General features: G+C 43.3%; 1 pseudogene; it reads right to left on the bottom strand.

Annotated features, from left to right (window-relative positions):
• LOC112311030 (LYR motif-containing protein 1 pseudogene) overlaps positions 1-11,845 on the bottom strand; it is a 30,513-nt pseudogene extending 18,668 nt beyond the window's left edge.
• Between the last annotated feature and the right edge of the window lie 5,841 nt (positions 11,846-17,686).

Genomic DNA, 17,686 nt, shown 5'->3' with positions numbered 1-17,686 from the left:
CTTCTCAACCTCAGCTCCGTTGACATTGGGGGCTGTTCATTTTTTGTTGTTGTTGCGGGAAGTAGTCCTGTGCATTGTAAGATGTTTAACAATGCCCCTGGGTTCCACTGCCCCGCTCCCCAGTGCGACAACCCAAATGTCTTCCAACTTTGCCACTTGTTCCTTGAGGGCAACGCTTCCCCACCTTAGGAATCATCACCTTCCGCAAATTGCCAAAGCTCTTGGCGCTCAGTTCCTGTGTGTAACATGGAGAGTAGCACCGAAAGGGGCTGTTGGGAGGGCTCCGCAGATTCCTCTCTCTGCAGCATAAAGAAGAGAGGCTGCCACTTACCAAGCACTCAGTCAATATCAGTGATTATTAATACTGAATTCCTGGTGACCCAGGCATTTGACAAGCTTTAAGCAAAATGCTTGGTTGTTATTTTTACTATAAAAATGATTGCATAATTTGAAAAATTTAGGAAAGTATCAAGAAGCTAACAAGGATGTCCTATAACCCTAAGAGCCAGGGACAACCCTATTAATCTTAAAGTGTATTTTCCTCTTTTGCACCTAGAATAGCTCCTAGCATACAGTGAATGTGTTGGATGAATCTGAAATGCAAGATCAAGTTGTATATATTATGTGTAACGTTTGCCTCCTGTTTTTCTCTCTTACCACTGCATTGTGGATATTTGCTTACATGTTTAGAAATTCTTTGAAAAGGTGTTTAATACATGCAAAATATCAACTCTAGGACCGCTCCCTAATTACTCAGCATATAATTTTGGGCATGTACACGATGTTAGTTTTTTATAAATAATGTTTTTGTCTAACTTTTTATTGTGAAAAATTTTAAGCATATAAAAGTTGAAAGAATATTACAGTGTAACCCATATTTTAAATGCATTTTAAAACATTGCGGCATATTTCCTCTCTCTTCGTGTGTCTGTGAGTGAGCGCGTGCATGGGTCTGCATGGATACAGGCATGTGTGCTGAGCACGTTTCTTACTGTTTGTGAGACCACTTAAAAGTAAATCGCAAACATCATAACATTTCACTCTTATAGACTTCAACATGCCTCTCCTAAGAAAAAGAACATTCTTCTACTTAACATTTTCTGAATTTGCCTGATTGTTCCCTTATAGTTCATTTAACTCATTCCTGGAAGTTAGATCTAAAGTCTTCATTGGATTTATGTGAACAAATTTCACAAGGACACTTCACAGGAACTGCATCGTTAGGAGGGGACAGCATCAGATTGTCTCGTCATCAGTGAGGTGAAGTTTGATTACTTGATTGAGGGGGTGACCACTAGATTTCTTGACTTAGAGGTGTGTATTTCCCTTAGCAATTAGTACACATTCTATGAGGTGCTACTTTGGTACCCTATGCCTACCTTATTCCCCAATTGTTTTTAGCATCATGAGTGATTCCTGCCTACACAATTATTTTACTTGGAGCTTCAAATGGTGATTTTTCTAATTCTGTTATTTCACCTACATTGAATAACTATCATCCTTCTGGAAAGAAGAGTTTTTCCTTCTTCAAATGCAGGGTACTGCTTACTTATGTTCTAAGTACCAATTCAAAGAATGAAATAAATGAATTTTGTTTTTACTGTTTTTTTAAGTATTGCCATAGACTAATGGATGTTTCTTTAGTGTTTTACAATTGATTTTCATTTTCTGATGCTCAAGTTGCCTAACATGCATTCCCTTCAGGATTACTTCTGTGTCTTTTGACAGCACCCTGTAATTTTGGGGTTTCCTTACATTTTGGCTCAACATGTTCCAGACTGACTCTTACATTGCCTGCCTCGGCTCTGGAATCAACATTTCCCCAAGGAGCCTTCATCCCATGTAGTCCTGAGTGATATAAATAATCTTTTGATGAATATCTTTGTATGTAAGATTTTTATCAAAATTGTTAGATTTGAAATTACTTTGACACAGATCGTGAACTTTTTAATGCCTTCAACATACTTGCCAAGTTGCTGTATGGCAGGTAGCAATAATAGAAATTCCCTTTCATGTTTGAGAATGCCTATTTCACTGCATTCACACTGACATTAATTTTTTGTATGATAAATAACCCTCTTTATTATAAGTTAAGACTGAATAGCTCAGTTTTATGGGTGTGTATAAGTTTATTTTCACATATTTTGCTCTTTTTCTTTTTTTTAATATATTTATTGATTATGCTATTACAGTTGTCCCATTTCCCCCCCCACTCCACTCCATCCTGCCCACCCCCCTCCCTCCCACATTCCCCCCACCATAGTTCATGTCCATGGGTCATACTTATAAGTTCTTTGGCTTCTACATTTCCTACACTATTTTTACCCTTCCCCTGTCTATTTTCCACCTATCATCTATGCTACTTATTCTCAGTACCTTTCCCCCCCCTCTCCCCCTCCCACTCCCTTATTGACAACCCTCATGTTCTAGTTGTTTGCCTAGTTTGCTCTCGTTTTTGTTTTATGTGTGGTCGTTAATAACTGTGAGTTTGCTGTCATTTTTACTGTTCCTATTTTTGATCTTCTTTTTCTTAGGTAACTCCCTTTAACATTTCATATAATAAGGACTTGGGGATGATGAGCTTCTTTAACTTGACCTTATCTGAGAAGCACTTTATCTTCCCGTCCATTCTAAATGATAGCTTTGCTGGATACAGTAATCTTGGATGTAGGTCCTTGAGTTTAATCTTGGGTAATGTAATTATGATGTGCCTTGTTGTGTTCCTCCTTGGATCCAGCTTCTTTGGGACTCTCTGAGCTTCCTGGACTTCCCGGAAGTCTATTTCCTTTGCCAGATTGGGGAAGTTCTCCATTATTTGTTCAAATAAGTTTTCAATTTTTTGTTCTTCCTCTTCTCCTTCTGGCACCCCTATAATTCGGATGTTGGAACGTTTCAAGGTGTCCTGGAGGTTCCTAAGCCTCTCCTCATTTTTCCAAGTTCTTGTTTCTTCATTCTTTTCTGGTTGGATGTTTGTTTCTTCCTTCTGGTCCATACCATTGATTTGAGTCCCAGTTTCCTTCTCATCACTATTGGTTCCCTGTACATTTTCCTTTGTTTCTCTTAGCATAGGCTTCATTTTTTCATCTGTTTTTCGAACACATTCAACCAAGTCTGTGAGCATATTGATAACCAGTGCTTTGAACTGTGCATCCGATAGGTTGGCTATCTCTTCGTCGCTTAGTTGTATTTTTTCTGGAGCTTTGAAGTGTTCTGTCATTTGGGCCATTTTTTTGTTTGTTTGTCTTGGCGCTTCTGTTACTTTAAGGGGTGGAGCCTTAGGTGTTCACCGGGGCGGGGTAACGCTGGTCTGGTCGCTGCGCTGTGATGCTGTACGTGGGGGCGGGGCCGAGAGGGAGCAATGGCGCCTGCTTCACTCTCCTCTGGATTTCAGTCTTTCACTCCGCTACCCACAATCAAACTGGGCCACTCTGGTGCTGGTTCCTGAGTAAGTGGGCCTGTGCACACTCTAGGCCCCTGTGGGTCTCTCCAACAACCTCTCCTGTGAGGCTGGGAGTCTCTCCTGCTGCCGCCCAACCCCCAGGGGTGCTTTCAATCAGAGGTTTGAGGCTTTATTTCCCCGAGCTGGAGCCCTGGGCTACATGGTCTGCTTCGCTGCCCGCCGTTCGTCCCGTTTATCTGTGGGCGAATGTGGTGCCGCAGGGTGCTACCCGCCACTCTGCCTGGCCCACTCTCCACCACTCTGAGTCCGGCCCTCTGGGTTTATCTGTGCAAATGTGGGGCCACAGGGTCTGCTAGTGCTCGGACTGCCTGCGCCATTTGTCCCACACTCGGCCAGTCTCAGTCCCGCCACAGCCACGCGAGTCCTCTCCACCCCTGTGCCCGTCTCCGCCCCTCCTACCAGTCTGGATGAATGTTTATTTTCTATTTCCTTGGTGTCGGTCCCCCTTGCTGTTCGATTCTCTGTCAGTTCTGGTTGTGCGAGGAGGCGCAGTGTGTCTACCTACGCCGCCATCTTGGTTCCTCTCGCTCTTTTTCTATAGTTGTACACATGTGGGGTCATGCATTCCCATCCAAGCAGTGTTCATTTTCCTTTCAATAGAGATTAAACTCTCCCAGATACAGTTTACGTGGAGGGACCATCATGGGCTAAGTTGGTGAATATCCAGCTGTGTATTGCAGCAGCTCAGATCCTACAGTATAATACGGTGGGGAAAGCATGTTCTTTGGCATCAGACACATCGGTCTGTACCTTCGCTCTGCCTCTTTCAGCAATGCGATCTTGGATAATAACAGAACTGAGAAGATTAAATGAGATGCATTATATAAGGTACTCAGCAGTGCCAGGCACATAATCAACACTTAATCACATCAGCAATCTTATGCCAATACAATGACTGCTACTGCTATTATTATTGTCATTGTCACTTTGGTTATTGTTCAGGACTGAGATGACTGAGAGCTCCTCGAGGACCTCAGCTCCCTTGAGCTTCCACATGAAACTTCCATTATAGTCAGCTCATTCTATCAATAGTTGATTGACTGCTCGTTGCCCTGATAGGTGGTGTGCTTTTTTGTAATGAGGAGGTCAATGCCAACTACCAATCCCCTCTGTGGGAAGAAGTACAGAGCCAGAGCAGTGCCCAAAAAAGTCAAGGGAGGGGGAAATAACGTCAATGCAGAATTTTAACACAAAAGCAATTAACTAAACAAACAAACAAGAAACCCCCTCTATTTTTAAACTCTCATAAGAAGGCATACTTTGCAACATCTACAACTAAATGTAGCTGAAGTCCAAGAGTTAATGTACATGTTTGCACAGTATTAAGTAGTGTATCTTGTGTTCTTTTCTTGGCATAACAAGGTAATGTTTCTATTTTTTCTCTTAAAAGGAAGTTAGGACTGATTACCATCCTTATAACAGCCTTCACAACAGAAGACAACCTTTTAAAAATCCAGCCTCTAATTTAAATGTGACATTATAGAGTGTCTGGGCACTTGGATAATTCCTTCAGAAATCTCAAAGTGGCACATATGGGGTCATTAATCAGCAGCTCAATATTTTATTCACATACTGGCTGGGATGAAGCAGGAGAAAGAGGAGAAAGGAATTATTAGTAACATATTGCATCAAAAGAATCAGGTTTTTCAATGAGCCAGGGAAGTTAGTAAAAAGAGTTAGCATGGTCAAAACCTTAGGCATCCTAAGAAAAAGTAATTACAGGTCTGATTAGTCAAAAACACTAAGGTATAATCCAAGTTGCAGTTAGAGAGGTTTTTATTTCTAGATCAGGATAAACCCATAAACTGATTAGAATAAGGTAGTTAAAGCCTCTATAAGCCACTACAGATAGCCTGAGATGCCAGGTAACTTCTTTTAAATCTCTCACTTCCCTCCTTTCCCTTCCTGTTGCCAATGCCCTTGTTCAAGTCCAGTCTTTCTCATCTCACTTCTGACACATACCCCAATACCTGGCTCCCTTCATCTTGGCTTCCTCCTCCCACTTCCCTTTCCTCCTTGCTGCAAGGACTACCTTTCTAAAACTCAGAGCAGGCCCTGTCACCTCTACTTGAAGTTCTCCTGTGCTTTTTTATTGCTTAAGATTTGTTCACTTTTTTATACAAATGTTACACCTCGGCTACAAATGGGAAGGAAGTAGCCATGTTGAGAGGGTCTGGGGAGCATGCAAGTGGCGGGAACTTTAAGCTTTAAGATTCTGAGGGGAACTCATGTGAGTATGTTGAGTGACAGCAAACAGCCATTGTGGCTGAGTGTACTGACCAGAGAGAGGAACAGACAGAGAAGGACAAATGAGAAGGCAGGGTACCTGAGAGAGCCTGTACTTTGTTCTAAGAGAAGTGAAACCCCATTAGAGGGTTTTAAGCAAGGACAATGTCATATGATTTGATTTATGCCTTAGAAAGGTAACTGACTTTAAAAGATAACATTTACTACTTAAAAGATAGACACGACTTTATGGAGGAAGAACTATAGAGAGCAAAAATGAGGCGGGAAGGCAGGTTAGGAGTCTGCAGCAGGGCTCCGAGTGGAAGGTGATGGTAGCCGGGACCAGCATTGGAGGCGTGGAAAATGTGCACGTTCACCACATTGTGTTTGTCCATTGAACGCTGATAACCATTTGGGTAATTTCTAGTTGGGAGCTACTGCAGGTAATGCTCCTATGCGTATTCCTGTCCTTGTCATTAGGGCATTTTTGTTGAGTATACACCCAGGAGAGGAATTACTGTGTCAAAGAGTGTTGCAACTCTGACATTAACTGTATACCCTTGTTACCTCGACACACTGAAAGTTGACTACAGAAAACTCACACATTTCTCCTCTGGGGGACTTTTGTGAGGTCATGGTTGCATATTTGGCTCACACGAGCCAGAAATGTCAGAAAATTAATGCCCACTGCTATGAACTGAACGTGTTTGTACCCAAAAATTCGTATGTTGAAACCCTAAACCCCAGTGTGATGGTATTTGAAGGTGGAGCCCTTGGGAGGCAATTAGGTCAGACAGTGGAGCCCTTGCAAATGACATTAATGTCTGTATAAGGAGGACACAGAAGAGATGAGCTCTTTCTCTCAGCCATGTGAGAATCTAGTGAGCAGGTGGCTGCTGCAAGCCAGGAAGTGTCCTCTCCAGAACCTGGCCATGCTGGCACCTTGCTCTCCACTTTCAGCCTCCAGACCTGGGAGAAATAAATATTTACTGTTGAAGCCACCCAGTCTATGCTATCTTGATATAGAAGCCCGAACTGACTAAGACACTCCCAGAAGGAGCTCTTAACAGAGACATGGTGGATGAAACTCCAGACTCCCTGCTCTTTATTTGGGCTATCTCTAGGCTTGTTCTACATAGTCCATCACAGCTCCCCAGCAGGACTGAGCTCCAACTGCTTGCTGTGGTCACTGGTGTGGTGAGGCACTCTAATTGGCTATGTTACTGTCCCTGTGTCACTTGCAAATTCCCAGCTGTTTCTATGTCCCTTCTAGTCCTGGCTGCCTTGGTTGCTCTTGATGCCTTAAAATAACAGGTTTTGTTTTTCTGCATCTAATTTTTCCCAGATTTTGTAAGGTAGAAGGGTTGATCGGACACATGCTACTTAGTGATAGTCAAGTAGGACCTCTGAACATTTCATGAGAGCTCTTTCTATTAAATAAGTCAGTTGCCTTGGTAATCTTCAGTCAGTAACTTAGATTGACTGTTCCATCTAGAATTGTCAACAGTGGAGATTGGAAACAAGCTAGAAATAGAAGACAAGAATTTGTCATGGTGTACCCCCAGAGGAATATTGATATAGGTAATTCACTCAGTAGTCTATTAACCCTTAAATGCGTGGAAATAGAGGTTACATGGCAAGCCAGTAGGCAGCTTTTGCCATCAGAATGGGTACTTCCTTCTCTACATTTTCTATAGAGCATCAATATGTTTTCATACCTAATGCCTTGCATAAAAAAGCACTATATGTCAAATTGCTAAAAGTAATCTGTTTACACATGTTTCTAACCTAACTACACCACCTTTTAAAAAATCTGTTACAGATCAAGTTTTTTTTCACCCATAGTTTCATTTCTTTTTATCAATTTTAAAGACTATACCTAACACACAGTTGCACTTTGTTTAACATGTCGTATTTTCTCTCCTTATATCTCCCTCCTGAAAATTTTTTTGGGGAAAAAGAAACCTGGGTAATTTATTATATTTGAGCTAAAACTTTCTACCAAAACAGACTGTACTATAAAAAAAGGACAAAAAGAACATGAAAACATTTCCTGACTTACTGGTCTTTTAAAAGTAATTTTTAAAAAGATTTATTAAGCATCTACTATGTGTTAGCAACTGAAGAAACAATACAGAATAAAACAGATTTTTTAAAAATTCTACCCTCATGGGACTTACATTTCAGTAGAAGATGACAGAAAAGATAAATAAGTAAAATATATAGAATGGCAAATGAAAATAAGTGCCATGAAAGTCAGGGAAAGAAAATATCCTTTCACTAATCAGACCAGGTTCCACCGGAAGGGGTAGAGAAGCCCAGTGGGTCAATCCTGGGGTAAGAGAGGCCCGGTGTGCAAACCAGGATGGCTGTTTCTCTGGGGGCCTTGAGTTACAGAGCTGAGAAGAAGGCCTAGAGTCATCAGTGGGAGGAGTTACTGTACTGTGTGTCAGGTCCAGAGTAAGGAGAGAGCAAGACAAGGAAATGAGAGCCAAGTTGAGAGTTGGGGGCAAGGGAGGTGGCACTGAGTCAGGTGTGAGGAATTGGTCTATGAGACAGTGTCAGAACCAAGGTCAGGGAGGGTGGGCATGGGAACAATGAGCTCCATGATACAAGCTACAGGACTCTTCTTGTGGGCTAAAGAAGTGCCAGCCTGGCCAAACCAATGAGCAACCTCACTTCTAAGCCTTTCACCAACACTTCCCAGGAGTCCTCTTCATGACATCTATTTTATCTTATGACCTCTTTTGCTACTTTTTCTTAACATGGGAGAATGCTGTAGAAATGATTTTACATATCTTTTTGATTTACATTTGAATGTAGAGTAACTGTACCTGCCTGGATGCACAGTCCAACAGCAAGCTGAGGATGCCATGGTTTGAAGTCTTGACTCAAGGGCTGTTGAGTCTCCTGAGTCCACTGCCCCTGTTTAGCTCCTCCTTTTCCCTACCCCCTATTAGCAACAGACAGCTTCTGCCAACTTAGAGAAGCCCTCCCTCTTTCCAGCAATCAGAGGATGCCAAACAAGTATAGTCTCAAGCAGAGTCCCACAGAGAGGAGCTTCTGCCGGATACTCTGGGGCATGAGTTACCCCTCAGAATCATCCCAAGCTAGCCCCCCTGCCACACCTCTCTGCCTATCCATTGTGGTTAACAGCTGCCCATCAGGGTCTAAGTACCTGGCTTGTGCTGGCTCTCAGGTGTGAAGCAAAGCAGGCTGAGGGCAGCCTCCTCAGGATAGCTGCTAGTGCTGGCTGTTGGAACATGAGGCATTCTGATCAGAGCAACAATATTTTCTACCACCATGAGCTTCTGCTTAACACTTGGATTCAAGCAGTTCTATGGCTAAAACAAAGATAGTTTAAAAACCACTGTAGCAGACAGAGGAATAGAATACGTTTTGATTTAAATACTTCACTCTCATCATCTGCAAGGAAACATGCCATGTCTTTGAGCAAAGGTGGTGATCCTGTCAATGGACAGAATAAACAGGTTGGTCCTGGACAAGGAAAAGTCATTGCGGACACTATCCACTGGGGACAATGAAGAGCTGACTATATAAATTAACAGGTGGTCCTGTGTAAATTAAAACAGCCCCCATTTTTTTAAGGGGAGAGGCCCCAGTATGATTATTTCTTTTCATATGTGCCTCTTTCCTTACCTCTGTTGAGTTGAAGGAAGAGAAGGTACTGGCAGAAATTAAGCCTGAAAAACAGTTCTTCTTAGAATAGGCAGACCCTACCTTGGTAATAAACTCCCTGTTTGTGAAGATACCTGAATATCCCTATTTCATTCTTGTCCCCATTATCCACTTCATTAGATAGTTTCCATTAGCCATGGTTGTCCAGGCAATAAAAACCTATCACTGTGAACACTCATTCATTTAACAAGGCACATAGTCAGGTCCCAGCACGTGCACAGCCAAGACTTTGCCCTGAGCCATTGACTCTAACAAATGCTGCCCAGTGACACGTCTGTCTAAGTCAGCATCTATTCTCATCAGCTTGGTTTTTGCATTCCCCTTTAAAAGGCACCTGTGAATACATCTGCATTAGGTACCTTGTGATGGATGAAGCAAACACTGAAAGAGGGACCACGTCCATTGGCCAGGTGTGAAGCAAAGCAGGCTAAAGGCAGCCTCCTCAGGATAGCTGCTAGTTATCCATGAGGTATGTTCCAACAGCCAGCACTGAAAACAGTCCCCACACTTACAGCACAGATGACCTCTCACAGACATGTCCTTGGTTTTATTTGAGCCACTCAGCCTTTCTACATCTATGGAGTGATGGTCCTGTTATACAGACCTGCTGTAAGAAAAAAGCACCATGAAATATTGAATATCCATTTTATTTACAGATTCCTGCTGAAAGATCTCTGTGGGGGCCAAGTGATTTAGGTAGTTGACATATCATTCAGATCCTTTCCTAGAAGTGATTAGTAAACTGGATCATGCCTTCCACTGAGATTCCTCTCTCACTAATAATTTGATGTAATTCATTTTTATTTCAGATTCCTGAGCAAACTGAACCTAGTTTTATAAATGTACCTGGCTACATCTGGGTGTGCTTGCAAAATGAGTTTAACCAGGAAGATAAAATAATTTTATACATAAACGTCAAAGTTTCTGAAAACAAGGAGAGAAGGAGATTGATTAGGACTCCTGTCTTGGAATGACAAAATGCAGCTGTTGTTGACATCTGCAAAGCCAGCTGTCGGTGCTCAACTTGCCAACATCTCTTGCTATGCATGGAGAGCGATGTCTGTTCGCTTTCAGTGAGAGAAGGGCACAGTCAGCACATGTGCTCAACAAGCACAAAGCATTGATTTGAGAGCAGAATGAAAGTGATTTAACTAAAGCACAAGTCTTCTTTTCATCTCAAAATATGATACAACTTAATGTATACTATGGCTGAAATGCATTCAAATATATTTGGGCACCCTGCCTCATCTACCATTCCCCCATACACGAAACCACCTCTCCTTCCTTCCCACCTCCCCACCACTCTGTGCTTTTGACAGATTCACACTCACAGCTAAAAACTCGGAGAGCATGTCATATTTAAGCCCTCATGAAATTGATCATACCACGTATTGTCTAGAGTGCTTTTTCATTTCCAAGGCACTTTCACATAGGTTCTCACACTGACTCTAATAATGCCTTTATGAGGCTGCTTGTGTTGTCATCCCATCGGGCAGATGAGGAAACTGGGACTCAAGGTGGGTTTGACAAGTTAGGCAATTTGCCTGCCCTTGGCCCATGAGGAAGAGGCAGAGCTGGGGTGAGGATCCAGGGTCCAACAACACAGGCTGTCCTCCCCTATCACACCTAGGTACTGCATTTTGCTTTTACTACCTGCACATCAATATGCTGCTTTGTAGTTCACCCGTGGACCTGCATGAAGACCAGGAGCAATGAAATAAAAACACCATATTTTGGTACCTTATTTACTGAGCACACCTTATCTTGTAGAGGAGTGGTCTTCTTTCAGTTCTTCTACCTGGAAATGCTACCCCTCACATGGCAGAAGAGACAATTGCCTACATGGAAAAGGACCCTTCTGTTCAAAACCATCCCCATCCAAAGTCTGGTGCTTGGAGGTCCACCATTCTTTTGGGTACCTGACTCCCCTTGGACCTCTTTTAAAATGCACATGTCCTTGGGCAAGGTGACACATTGCTTTAATGGGCGCTAAGGTGTTATTGAGTCACCCACTTCAACTGCATACAGACAGAGAGACCTAGGACATCTGCGGGAAAATCCCAAGCACTGCGAAGGGAGGAAGGGCAGTGAAGAAGTGTGAGCACATGTGTTTCTAAAATGATTCCAGTTGGCAGTTCTTGGGACTGAGAACCCAGCAATGTCCACTCCAGCGCATCTCCACACTGGCTGTGTGAGAACCCGGCCCCACCTCTGAGGTCATTGGCAGGAGGAGGCCTGAGCCCCCTTGGCTTTGAGCTCAGTGGTCGTCTGCTGGCTCACCTTGTGCTGCCAGCACATTTCACCTGGGCTGCGTTTAGCAGGGCCAGGAGCTGAGGTGCACTCTAACACGTGGAGGGTGACCGCCAGAGTTTTGTGGCTGGGGAAGCCAAAAGTGGCCATCTCCTGTTTGTGTCTGACAAACCCCCGGGCTGCTCTTAGCACAGTGACTGATCTGGTCATTACGGCAGCTGAGTGGAAAAACAGGAACTTTTGGGAAAGTTCTTTTTCTTGTGCTGGGAGAGAAAAGGTGCTGGTAATAGGGAAATGTGGATTAAGGTTTAAATTAGGATTGGAGTCCTAACCCTGTTCTTTTGCTGCCCTGAGGTGGAGGAATCTGAAATTCCTTTGACTTTTTATTTTTTATTCACTGACCAGTCCAGTAATGTTTTCTTATGACATTTTTAGTTTCAAACCAGTAATTTGACTCCAGAGCAGTATGTGTTAGGGGTAAGTGGTTCCAAAATAAAAGGTGAGACCCTGTGGGCAATTGCTTTCCACACTTCACATCCACAATTGCAGCTAAGTTTGTCTAGGTGAGTTCAGTTGACCTAAATTGCCAGGAGCTGACTAGTCAAGTGGGCGGCCCATACATTTCTGGCTTCCTTCATTCTCTGCTGTGAGCTTGCACAGGGCCATAGCTGTGCCTCCTTGGTGTGGACTTAGAAATAATCACCTCCAGGGTTTATGTCCATCAGGGACAGAGGGAAGGTGGGAGGGAAGGAAAGAAGGAAGGGAGGAAGAGAAGGAGGCAGTACCAAGATTCCTCTGCGTCTGTGTGGATTGAGTCTGGGTGCCTAACCATGAAACTCGACTCTCTCAAGTAGAGCTTCTGGTACGATAAATAAGAGAGAAGGAATGTGTATGTATTCCTTATGTATGGTGTCAGGTCCAAGAAGAGTGATAGTCTCTAGCCAGAATTCAGCCAAGAATTCCATGGCAAATATTGAAACAATGAGTGTGAAATTTGTTTGGTATTTCAACATCAGGCCTCCCAGTGAAGTCACTGTTCAAGTATCTTCTTCCAAATTAATTGAAATCTCTGTGAAAGAGAGCTGTTTGGCTCCCACTGTTTCTCCTGGCAGCCCCATGTGCTTTGACCAAGTAGATAGCCTGTCGAGGAAGCTGCACTGGGCTGAGAAGAAACAGAATGTTCCTGGGATTCTCCAGGGTGCCAACTCCTCTCAAATTAAGCAAAAAATTATTCTTGGCTCATAGCTCAGCTTCTACATTGCCAAGTCCAAGGGAAGGTGGCCCTGCCTGGACTGTCCTGCATGGCTGAATGCAGCCCAACATTGGACTCCCTAGACTCCCTAGGCAGCTGAGTAATGGCATCTTCATTGATCTTCATTGATCCCTTCTGGTCACTTCCCTCACCTGTTATCCTGGAGGGCATCACGAGCAAAAGAGTGGGTGCATTAATTCATCTCAAGGCCTGCAATTTCCTGGGTACTTATGCATTATCAAGGGAGGCTGAGTAGAGTTTCCTTCAGATGGATTCCTGCCCTCCTTTATTCTAGTAGAATGAAACAGAGACCAACCATAGTCATCTCTCTCCTTTCCAATTTCCCCCCACTGCTTTCCCTTCATACTTCTATTGCTCATAGTTTTTATTGGATGAGAGAAAAATATTTTAATTTTTTTAAATTTATTTTGGAGCAAGAGAGAGGGAGAGGGAGGGAGGAAGAAAGAAACATCAATTTATTGTTCCACTTATTTATGCATTCATTTGGTTGCTTCTTGTATGCACCCTGACTGGGATTTGAACCCACAACTTTGGTGTATCAGAATAATGCTCCAACCAACTGAGCTGCCTGGCCAGGGCATCCTGGATGAGAGAAAATTTAAACTAAATTTAAAATCAGCAAAGAGAAGGATTTTGCAGTTGACTAATGTAACGCTCATGGTTCCGTTCCCAAAAGTGACGTAGGTGAGACCAGTGCATGTTTCAGCCAGATACTTGGCCCCTCCTAGAAACTTCTTCACAGACTCTGGGGGAACATGTTTGGTGCTCTTTCCAGAGCTGTGCATGAGCCAACTTGAAAGAGAGAATCCCAAGTAAAGAGCAAATGTAGGCAACAGATGAGAAAACTGCCCAGCACATGAGAAGTGATCAGTCAGTGTTAGCTATTATTAATGTCAACTACCCTATTGTCTTCAGTTTACTGATAAGGACACTGAGGCCCAGAAACACAAAGTGACTTTCTCAGTATCACATGGAAAGCCAGTGGCAGGGTTGAACGGGTCCTTCATCCTAACGATCTGCTCCGTCACCTGAACCTCTGTCATCCATACAGTGTATCAGTGATGAGCAAAGAGCTAACATACGTGAAAGGCGTTCTGTAACTTGAGAAGGCCTGTGTGTACAGGAAAGCATGCTCATTGTGTAAGTGACGGTGTCTCCAGTGTGGGGAAGGGAGGGTATGATAATGACAACCCAAGGCATCTGAGCTCATTTCACTCACCCGTTTCTATACGTTCTGTGAAAGGGATGGACGGATGAGGATGTACGTGTGCAGGCAGAGTTTGTGAAAGTGCAAGGAAAGAAGGTTTGGACTCAGCTGTGAGAATAACACTCGCTCTCTCTGCCAGGCCCTCATCCATTTCAGGATGAACATGTAACATTCAGCTACAGTACTTGGGAGGAGTGGCGTTTGCTTCTTTCTATTCTTCTTGTATTTTTTTACGTAAAAGTCTGTGCTTTAAAAGTTTATGTGTCTATTTCTGCACACCTATCACCTACTGAGAAAAGCTTGACTGGGAGGTAATACCAAAACAAAATATGTCCTCCCTGGGTCCTCTGACCAAGGGTTCTCCTTCTGACGACGACATTTCATTCCAGAGCATACATGGCAGGAAGGGTTAGCAACTCAGAGCTCAGAGACACTGAAGCTCTACCAGCAGGTACTGAGCACCCACTCCGGGTGATTGTGCTAACTCCTAAGGATGCGAAGAGGAAGCTCTAAGGACAGACCTGGGAAGACAAGACACCTAAAATGTTGATTTCAAAACAAAACAGAATGCACTAAACAGAAAAGCATGCACAGGATCCTCTGTGGGAAGTGGTTTCCTAGAAAGTTGACAGCTGAACTGAGCCAAATAAATGGTGAGGGAAGGAGACTAGACTCTGGGTAGTGAGCACGCAATGCGATATACAGATGTTATATTACAGAATTGTACACCCGAAACTTATTTAATGTTATTAACCAGTGTTATCCCTGTAAATTTAATTAAATTTAAAAAGATGATGGGGGTAGCTGGTTGAAAGGAGGGGGTGGTCAATGTGTGTGGAGGACTGGTGGGAACAAAGATACTGAGGGAGGAAATGTGGGGGGGGGGGACAGGGCAGAGGAAACCCTGCCTGCGATTTGATATTTCTGTTATTAAATTCAAAGCCTGGGGAAGTTAGTGAGAGATAAGATAAGCCGCCCACCTAGGAATGGTAGGAGGGAAGACTAAATCCCAGAACTTGTAGCCAAAGCAAGGACAAGCAAAGAGGTTGTGAAGATCCAAATAATCGGCCGCAGTGTCGAAGACGACGGAACGTTCATGAGGGTGTGAACATGGGCCAATGCTGGCTCTGGAGCAGCACCGTTGCTCTGGCCCTGTTTATGTTACCTGCGCAGTGTGGGAGATAGACAGGAAGCCTCCATGGAAACTCTGTCCCAGATGACGGCAGGGCCAGAGATTCTGGGCGAATCCAACTGAACTGCTCAGGAAGTCCTCAAGAACACTGGTCTTTAGAGGGCCCTGAATGTCTCTTAAGTCCCTTTCAACCTTTTGTGTATATTTGTTTAACAATGAGTTTCATATTTACTGGAAGAATTCAGTAAGATTATAATGAATGAGAATCTTTTAAGATAACCTTTTTCTCCAAGTAAGAATAGATCTATGACTACTTTTTAAAATTTTGGATAACATAGACAAGTCTGAGAAATAACATTTTACATGTAGCATTTTATATTTTATATGTAACATTTATAAAATATTTTAATAACATTTTATATTTTTTATTTTCAATTTTTGTACCAAAAGCCAATGACAATCACTAGGTTTATACATTCTCTTTGTTGTAGCCCAGGTTTTCCAGGAACCAGAGCTGAGGCAAGGTGTATGCGCTACATATTATTAGTGAGTGCCATCATAGGGAGCAAGAGTCAAGGACTGAGTGACTAACGCAGGGAAGGAGAGAAACCCAGTGTAGAGACACATGAGCAAGCTGGCTGCCTCTAAGTGAAATATCACCGATTTCCCAATCTTGCCAAACTTCCGAGAGGTGGCATAGTGCCTTATGCTCCACATTGGCTCTGGTGTATATAAGGGACTTGACAGGCATCCAAGTTCTTCACTATGCATGTGCATCTTCATTATGACACAGAAGGCTGCAGACTCTGTGCCCCTCTCCTTATTTTTCTTAAAGAAAGTTATTTAAAATATAGTTATTGTTACAAAGTTTGAAGAGGGACTCTTTAACTAGAACTTTACTGGAAATTTTAGATAAGCATAATTCTTTATTTCCTGGGCATTCTGGTTAACAGAAATTGTGTGTTTACTGTTTTCTGCAGTTGAATATCTCATTTGTGAGAGAGATGTTTCACTCATCCAATAGCACGGTTGTGTGTGTGTGTAGCAGGGAAGGGGAAGGTGAGGTGGAACTACTAAAGGAGATATATTCAAACAGAATTTTTTTTGCAAATTCATATACATTTATCCGTAAAACTCCAGGTGGCTTTATTTTTCAAAATCACCAAGTTAGAATCTATTTACTTTCAAATTCTTAAGGTTCTTCTGATTCACCCTTGACTAATGCCAATCACAGGGCCTCCACTGAGCACCCGACTGGCTGCATGGAGAGACAGGAACGGAGTAGCCGGAGGGGAAGTGCAATACCATGGTCCTTAAGTGCACACATGTAAAGTTGGTTAAAGGTTGGACTAGCCAGATTTGTCATCTTCCCAAAGCAGCAAGAGCAGATCCAGGAATGGGAAATGAAGCTGAAACATCAGAGCCAGGTAGGCTGGGGAAGTGAGGAATGAGGGGAGTGAAGCAGAGAAGCAAGCAGGAGGAATAGGAACCAGGACTACCTAGAATGAAGCCAGGATACCCCCAACTACTTACCAGTTTTGACAACTGTTTTGAGCAAAAGGCCATGACTGAAGGGCCCAGGCCAGCCAGACAATTGACCTTGAACATTCCCATATCTTCTGCCTGCCAACTCCACCCCCACATTGGGGTCCAACACAGCACAGCACAAGGCATGGGAACCTTGCAGTCATGTGCCTGTGCTTGTCGTCAGGTATGATGACCCTCTTGGGCACATGTTATTGGCCATCATTCTCTATCACAGACACACTCGCCTCCATTTCGCTTGCTCAACATTGGACCCAAATTGTTGGATCTGATATTCAGATCAAGTTCAGCTGCCTACTTGGCTGGCCCAGGCCTTTAATCCACGGTTCTTCACCCCCTAAGATGTAAAAACTTGTAAGACGCAGTTCTGGGCATTCCAGTCCTCACTTTCCCTCAGTATTGGCATGAATCTGAGAAATTGGCATTTGCTTGCTTGCTTGGCTTTTCGGTTCCCTTGATGAATCTGGATCTTTGTACAATCGCCTTGACTGCTCTGTTGGAGAAGTGAAAGGAGACTCATGGGACTGTCCTCTCCAATAAAGATGTCTTCTCAGAATCAAAGCAACCCCTCCCAGCAGAGGGGGCTGGGAGCACACTGTTGGGCACTGGGGGAGAGGGAGGTCATAGAAAGCGTGATCCTCGCTCTTAATGTTTGGGGTCACAGAGGCCTCTGGAAATCTATTGAAAGCTATGAACCATCTCTCAGAAAAATGCACTGTTCCCCCCCCCACCACCAGAAACCTATCTCTAGACCCTGGTTTTAAGAATCTCCAACTTATAGAAGACAAATGAAAAACAACAGAAGACAATGTTATGATCTGGAGCTAAAATGAGTGGTACATGTGTGACTCTGTGAATGAAAATGGACTTCTGGAAAATGGCCAACACTGCGAC

The sequence above is a fragment of the Desmodus rotundus genome, chromosome 7 (assembly GCF_022682495.2).
Source record: "Desmodus rotundus isolate HL8 chromosome 7, HLdesRot8A.1, whole genome shotgun sequence".
Lineage (NCBI taxonomy): Eukaryota > Metazoa > Chordata > Mammalia > Chiroptera > Phyllostomidae > Desmodus > Desmodus rotundus.
The sequence above is the reverse complement of the archived record's forward strand: the minus strand, read 5'-3'. Positions and strand labels throughout refer to the sequence as shown.